The following is a 6,569-nucleotide window of genomic DNA, read 5'->3' on the forward strand; positions in this document are numbered from 1 at the left end:
GAATATCTTAAATCATAAAATTTAAAAAAATACTTTTATCTTTTATTTTATTGCATTATAACACCTTAGTTGAATTTTTAGAATTTAATTACATTATTAAATGCATAGTTAAAATACATAAATTCATAAAAAATACATTAGCCATTTTTACATTAGTTTACTTTATTAGTTCTTTCCATTAGTTTGCAATGTTAGCTTTAATTAGTTTCAATATTAGACAAAATATATAGATAGGTTAAATATGCAAATTAGGATTAATTTTAAAATGGTTAATACTGAAAATAAGTAAAGGAAACAAAGGGTTGGTTGCTTTATACTTTAAATTGGCCAAAACATTAGACGGCCCAGTTGCCTTCTAAACCATTTGCCCCAAATCCACACCTGGCCCAGGCTTCTCACTAAACTAAACGGCACCGCTTAGACATGAGTCAATCTCAACCATTCGTTGATCAGGATCCAACGTCCAGGAACTAACCCCATTTTCTCTTAAAAATGTCCGAATCGACCCCCCACCCCAAAACTATCACACACCATCATCTCTTCCTCTCTCTTCGCCTCCATCTTCTCTGTTGTTGAAATCGTCCCACGGTGGTGGAAAGTATCCAAACGCCACCAAATTATCACCAGACACTCTCCTCATCTCCCTTATTCCTAATCCATAACTCGTTCCTCTTTAAAACATTCCAAGGTTTACGATCAGTAGATCTACAAAATCATTAACCCTAAAATTTTCCCTTTTTGTTTTCTTCTTCAATTCCGGCATGTAAAGATTTTAAACCTAAATCAATCGTTTGCTCAAAATTAGAGCTATCGATTGCCGTTGGTAATAGATCATTTTACGATGGCCGGAATCCCTTTCACCGAAACCCTTTATCTCTGTCAAAATTCATTGAACCTCAACTTTGTCCAATGAAATAATTATCAAACATCAAGAGTCCAAATAAGTGTTCATTGGACGAAGGTCGCTGCCATTCAACCTCGAAATCTGGTGTTTGGTTTGACCCCTGAGCTTTTGGTCTTACCAGCTTTGTAAGTTTACACTCTTTAATTGATTTTTATTTTTAGGTTGTTTGCATGTCGTGGATTAGATATTAATTTATTAGTTTAGGTATTAGTATATTAGTAGATATACTTTGAGAAGTAGAAAATTATTTAAATACATTGACTTTTGTTAAACTACACGATTAAGTGGTGTTTGCATTCTCTAGTTTGCTTTAATTGTTCAATTTGAACTTAAGATTGGCTGGTATTGGTTTTGTTTGGTCTGATTGAGTCTAGTGAATTTGGGCATACCTTGCTTAACAGGCAAGCCCGCTGAATTTAGAGCTGACAGAGGAGGAGGTTATGAATTGTGGGCCTGGTGACCACATGTCCCAGTTTTTTGGTTGCGGCAAAGTGCAAAAACAAGGGGGGATGCAGAGAGTAGTGAGAAAAGAAATAGTCTGAGAATGAATGGTTTAGAAAATAAAAAAAGGAAGGGAGGTAGGGTGTGAGAAATATGGGGAGTAAAAAATAGAAAGTATGAGGGGGTAAAACAAAAGAAATAGCTGAAAGATGCCGAATTTCGTTGATAAAAGGGACCCTACTCATTCATTCATTCATTCATCCTTATGCATCTCACTCACACACTCACAAATGCCTTTAAGAAATATAGAAGCAACGAGAAATCTAGAATTCCATATCTGAAGAACAAAAACAAAAAAAAAGAAATTCAAAAGTTGTTCCAATTTCTGCTGCTTTACTTCAATATTTTTTGGTTTCTCGAGTTGTTTTGGGACTGGAAATTAAAGTTGTTAGTTGTTTATGTTGCTGAATCTGCTGTATAACGACCCGACCAATCGTTTTGAGCTCTAGTGCATCATTCGGCGGTTTAAAGCCTTAAGTAGTTTCACTTTATATTTTATGACCTATAAGCATAGTTGTAGTTGAATTTCGGGAAGTTCGGAGCTGATTCGGATGGAAAATTCTCAATTCGAAAGATTTAAGTTGGAAGAGTTGACTAAGATTTGACTTTTGAGTAAACAACCTCGGAATTAGGATTTGAAGATTCCAATAGGTGCGTATAATGATTTCAGACTTGGGCATATTTTCGGGTTAAGTATCGGGTGGTCCGGGAGCATTTTGGCGCTTATTGTGAAAAGTTGGCATTTTGAAGATATTCTGTTACGCCCCGCCAAATTACGATGATGTTACGTCCTGCAGTATTATATTACGATGATGTTACGCCTTGCAGTATTACATTACGATGATATTACGCTTCGCAGTATTAAATTACGACAATGTTGCACCCTGTAGTATTATATGTTGAATTTATCGTAAGGTAATTGACATCAGTCCAAGGAAAAGATTATTAGAAGATTATAAGAATTATGCTATTTCACAAGTGATGAGTAAATTTGTGAAGGTGAGAGAGGAAGCAAATAAAAGAAAATAAATTTTTCGTCCAAGTTTTGTATATTGGGATAAAATACGGGCCGAGCATTAATACCTGATATTTATGAACTAGTGACACAATATACTATATGACCATGATAGTAAGTGTATAAGGTACATTAAAAGAGGATAGTATTTTAAATAATTTGAGATAGTTCTTAACTAAATGAATAATTGATTAATGGTGGAGATAATTATGGTATTAAGTGGATAACTGTCTTTTTTAAATTACCACATGGCACAAGCTTAGCCAAGGTGGCAAATTATGCAAAATGAGTCATTAGACCAAGTGATAACTTGATTACACGTAAAGATGGATTTGTCTCTTTATTGGAAAAGTGTATCTCTTACGTAAAGACGTAAAGAATCTATATATTGATTGATTTATAATCCAAGATTTTCCTATATTTCTCCTCTTCATAATTTCATATTCATAAGATACAGTATTTATAAAAAAGATCAAAACATTTCAACACCCATTTGGAAATTTTATCATGGGATTTGTTAGTGACAGAGAAAAGATTGATAGGGGTAGTGGTAGTTGGGACAAAGGAGGGTGCTTTTTTGGGGGGTATGAAAAGTCTTGTAAGAAGGAAACGGGTTGATTCAGCAAATTCGAAGTCTGGTTCTGCTCATCAATTAGCTAAGGCCTTAACTGTTCCTCATCTTATTGCTATAGAGAGGAATGCTACAAGATCCAACGCATTATATTAATTCAAAAAAAGCCCGATGCAATCTTTCTCAAGAATATCATACGGATTTTTCCCTACTTCGATTCGCCATTACGTGTTTCCGCAAAAGAAAATCGGTTCAGGATTTAAGGCTATTCCTTCTTTCTTTTTGGCATGATCTATACGACCCGAACGAAATGAGCAAATACACAATTTCCATAAATGACTTTGTACATAGAAATACTAGGGGTGTCAATATTCTTGATTTCCCCATGTGGATTATTATTATATCTTCTGTTCATGGATCTCAGAAAAATACGTATTTGATAATGTAACGACCCGACCGGTCGTCTTGAGCTTTTGCACTTTGCTCGCCAGTCCTTGGGCATGACTAGCCCCATGTGATGCATTACGCCTTATGCAAATCGTTGGTTTTGCTTTTCAGGGTAATCAGAATGAATTTGGAAGAAGAGTTCTCAGTTTGAAGCTTAAAACTTGAAAGATTTGACCAAGATTTAACATGTTAGTAGATGACCTCGGATTGAAATTTTTATGATTTAGTTAGCTCCGTTAGATTATTTGGGACTTAGGAGGGTAGTCGGAATGTGTTTTTGAGGTCCGCGGAAGGTTTAGGCTTGAATTAACGAAATTAAGATTTTGACGTTTTCCGGTCGGTAGGTGAGATTTTGATATAGGGGTCGGAATGAAATTCTGGAAGTTAGAGTAGATCCATTGTGTTATTTGTGACGTATGCGCGAAATTTCAGATCATTCGGACGATGTTTGATAAACTTTTTGATCAAAAGAGAAATTTGGAAGTTTTTGGAATTCTTAGGCTTGAATCCGGTGCAAATTTGGTGTTTTAATGTTGTTTTGAGTATTCCGAAGGTCGGAACAAGTTTGAATGATGTTATGGGATATGTTGGCATGTTTGGTTGTGGTCCCGAGGGCCTCGGGTGTGTTTCGGGTGGTTAACGGATAAATTTTTGGACTTTCGACTTGGCAGATTTTCTAGTATTGTGTTGCAGAGAAATCCTTCTTCGCGTCCGCGAGAGGGTTTCATGTTCGCGAAGGGTTAGTGAGAGAGGCAGTCAAGTTGTTCTTCGCATTCGCAAGATAGGTCCCGCATTCGCGAAGGTGTACGAGTTTTAGGCTATGCGTTCGCGTATGGGATATCCCGTTCGCATAGAGTCGAGCCAAGAGCTGGGCTTGAGGACCTTTATTCATCGCGTACGTGAGTCTTGGACTGCGTTCGCATAGTTCTGTATCCAGTGTGTATCATGTTCGCGAGGCTGGTGCCGCGAACGCATAGAGCATTTCTGATGGCTGGTGTTTTTGTTCATCGCAAACGCGATGGTTTTCCCGCATTCGCGAAAGAGGATGTCTGGGCAGAATGTATAAAAATCCATCTTCGCAATTTTTAACCCATTTCTCCCCATTTTTGAATGGTTTTGAAGCTTTTTGAGAGGATTTAAAGAGGGATTTAAGGGATAAAACTTGGAGGTAAGCTTTTTGAACTCAATACTCGATCCTATGTTGATTCTTACCTGTTTAAACATGAAATATGTGGAAATTAAAGCCTAAAGTTGGGAAATTATGGCTTGAATTTGGAGAGCGTAAATTTGGAATTTGAGGGGGCATTTGAGGTCTGATTTCGATTATCTTGGTATGTATAGGCTCGCGGGAGGATGGAGATTCTATTGATGTGACTTTTATCGGATTCCGAGACATGGACTCGTGGGCTGGGTTTGAGCAAATTTCGGAATTTTTACTGTAAATTGGATATTTTCGAGTGGGCTTTGTTCCCTTAGAATATTTTAATGGTTATGTACTGATTTTGGTTAGATTTGGAGCATCCGAAGGTCAATTTGAGAGGGTAAAGGCATCGCGGGCTAGAGTTTGGACCGGATCAAGGTGAGTAACGATTGTAAATATTGTTCTGAGGGCATGAAATCCCGGATTACACATCGTTATGCTATATTGAGGTGACACACACGCTAGATGACGAGCGTGGAGTCGTGCACCGTTAGGGATTGTGACTTAGTCCATCCCGAATGACTGTTTTACCACATATTTGATTAAAAACTATTTGCTATCATCATGTTTTGTGCTAAATGCCATATTTGGGCCCCGTGCCAACTATTTGAACCCTTAGGGGATTTTTACTGTTATTTCCTCACTATTTTGACGTTATACTTGTACTCAATCATGCTTTATTCTACTATTTCCATAACTCAGCCATGTTTACTCTATTTTAACACATTAAATGATATTTGTATTGATATTTTGGTTTGAACATCATGTTTAACTGTTGTTCGAGCGGCTTATGAGATTCTGACTGAGTAAGGCCGAGAGCCTATGTTGTGAGGATACTTTGGGTCAGGATGCACGCCGCAACAGTAATACACTGATTATGATTATGAGGACGAGGGCCTGAGATAGTATGCCACGAGATGGCTTGTTGATATGAGGCCGAGAGCCTATTGATTATGCTACAAGATGGCTTGATATTGTGCTTGCGCCGTAAGGGGACCCTCCAGGAGTCTACACCCCTATTGAGCGCGGGTACCCATTGTGATATGAGATGTAGCCAAGGGGCTGGTATTGTTCCATGTGTTGCCCGAGGGGCTGATTCTGTTGGTATTGTGCCCGAGGGGTGGTTCTTTATGTGTTTATCTTTTCTATCTGCATGTTATTTACTTTCTTATCTGTTAAAAAGGTATTTTAAAGAAGCTTAAACTGAACTAAGGTGACTTTATATGTTTTCATTGTTTCATTGCTTCTATTGGTTTTATACAGCTACTGTATAGTATGTTGATGTGTTTTTATATGATTTCTTATTGCTCAGTCTTCATTTAATGTTATTACTCACTGATTTGGAGTACTCACATTACTCCCTGCACCTTGTGTGCAGATTCAGGTATTTCTGAACTCAGTAGCAGGTGTTGGTTGCTCAGAAGCAAAGTCATCGGAGTTTGGCAAGGTAGCTGCCCGACGTTCGCAGCACTGCTTCTTATCCCTCTTGATTTCATTAGACTGTATCTAGTACATTTTTCAGACTTTCCATTGTATTTAGACCTTAGTAGATGCTCATGACTTGTGACACCCCGATGTCGGGCTGTATCTATTTCCGCACCTATTCTATTTCGCTTAATTTGGGATTTATTTCTTATCAATGACTTAAATTGACTTATTAAAATTGTTAAAAATGAATTTGGGAATTGTGTCTGCTGGCCTTGTCTTCAGAGAGGCGCCATCACGACCGAGTCCGGTTTGGGGTCGTGACAAGTTGGTATCAGAGCCTAGGTTACATAGGTCTCACGAGTCATGAGCAGGTTTAGTAGAGTCTTGCGGATCGGTACGGAGACGTCTGTACTTATCCTCGGGAGGATGCAGAACCTTTAGAAAAAAACTTCACATTCTTGTATTCTTATCGTGCGTCCTTGCTTCAGCTTGAAGTGTAACT

The 6,569-nt window shown here is 37.9% G+C and overlaps 1 long non-coding RNA gene across 1 annotated transcript; it reads left to right on the forward strand.

Annotated features, from left to right (window-relative positions):
* The first annotated feature begins 455 nt into the window (after window positions 1-455).
* Window positions 456-6,332, forward strand: LOC107815840 (uncharacterized). Its single transcript, XR_001654802.2, has 2 exons — window positions 456-1,029; window positions 6,018-6,332. It is a non-coding gene; the product is annotated as an uncharacterized LOC107815840 (long non-coding RNA).
* The last annotated feature ends 237 nt before the right edge of the window (window positions 6,333-6,569 follow it).

This window comes from Nicotiana tabacum, chromosome 6, assembly GCF_000715075.1.
Source record: "Nicotiana tabacum cultivar K326 chromosome 6, ASM71507v2, whole genome shotgun sequence".
Taxonomy (NCBI): domain Eukaryota; kingdom Viridiplantae; phylum Streptophyta; class Magnoliopsida; order Solanales; family Solanaceae; genus Nicotiana; species Nicotiana tabacum.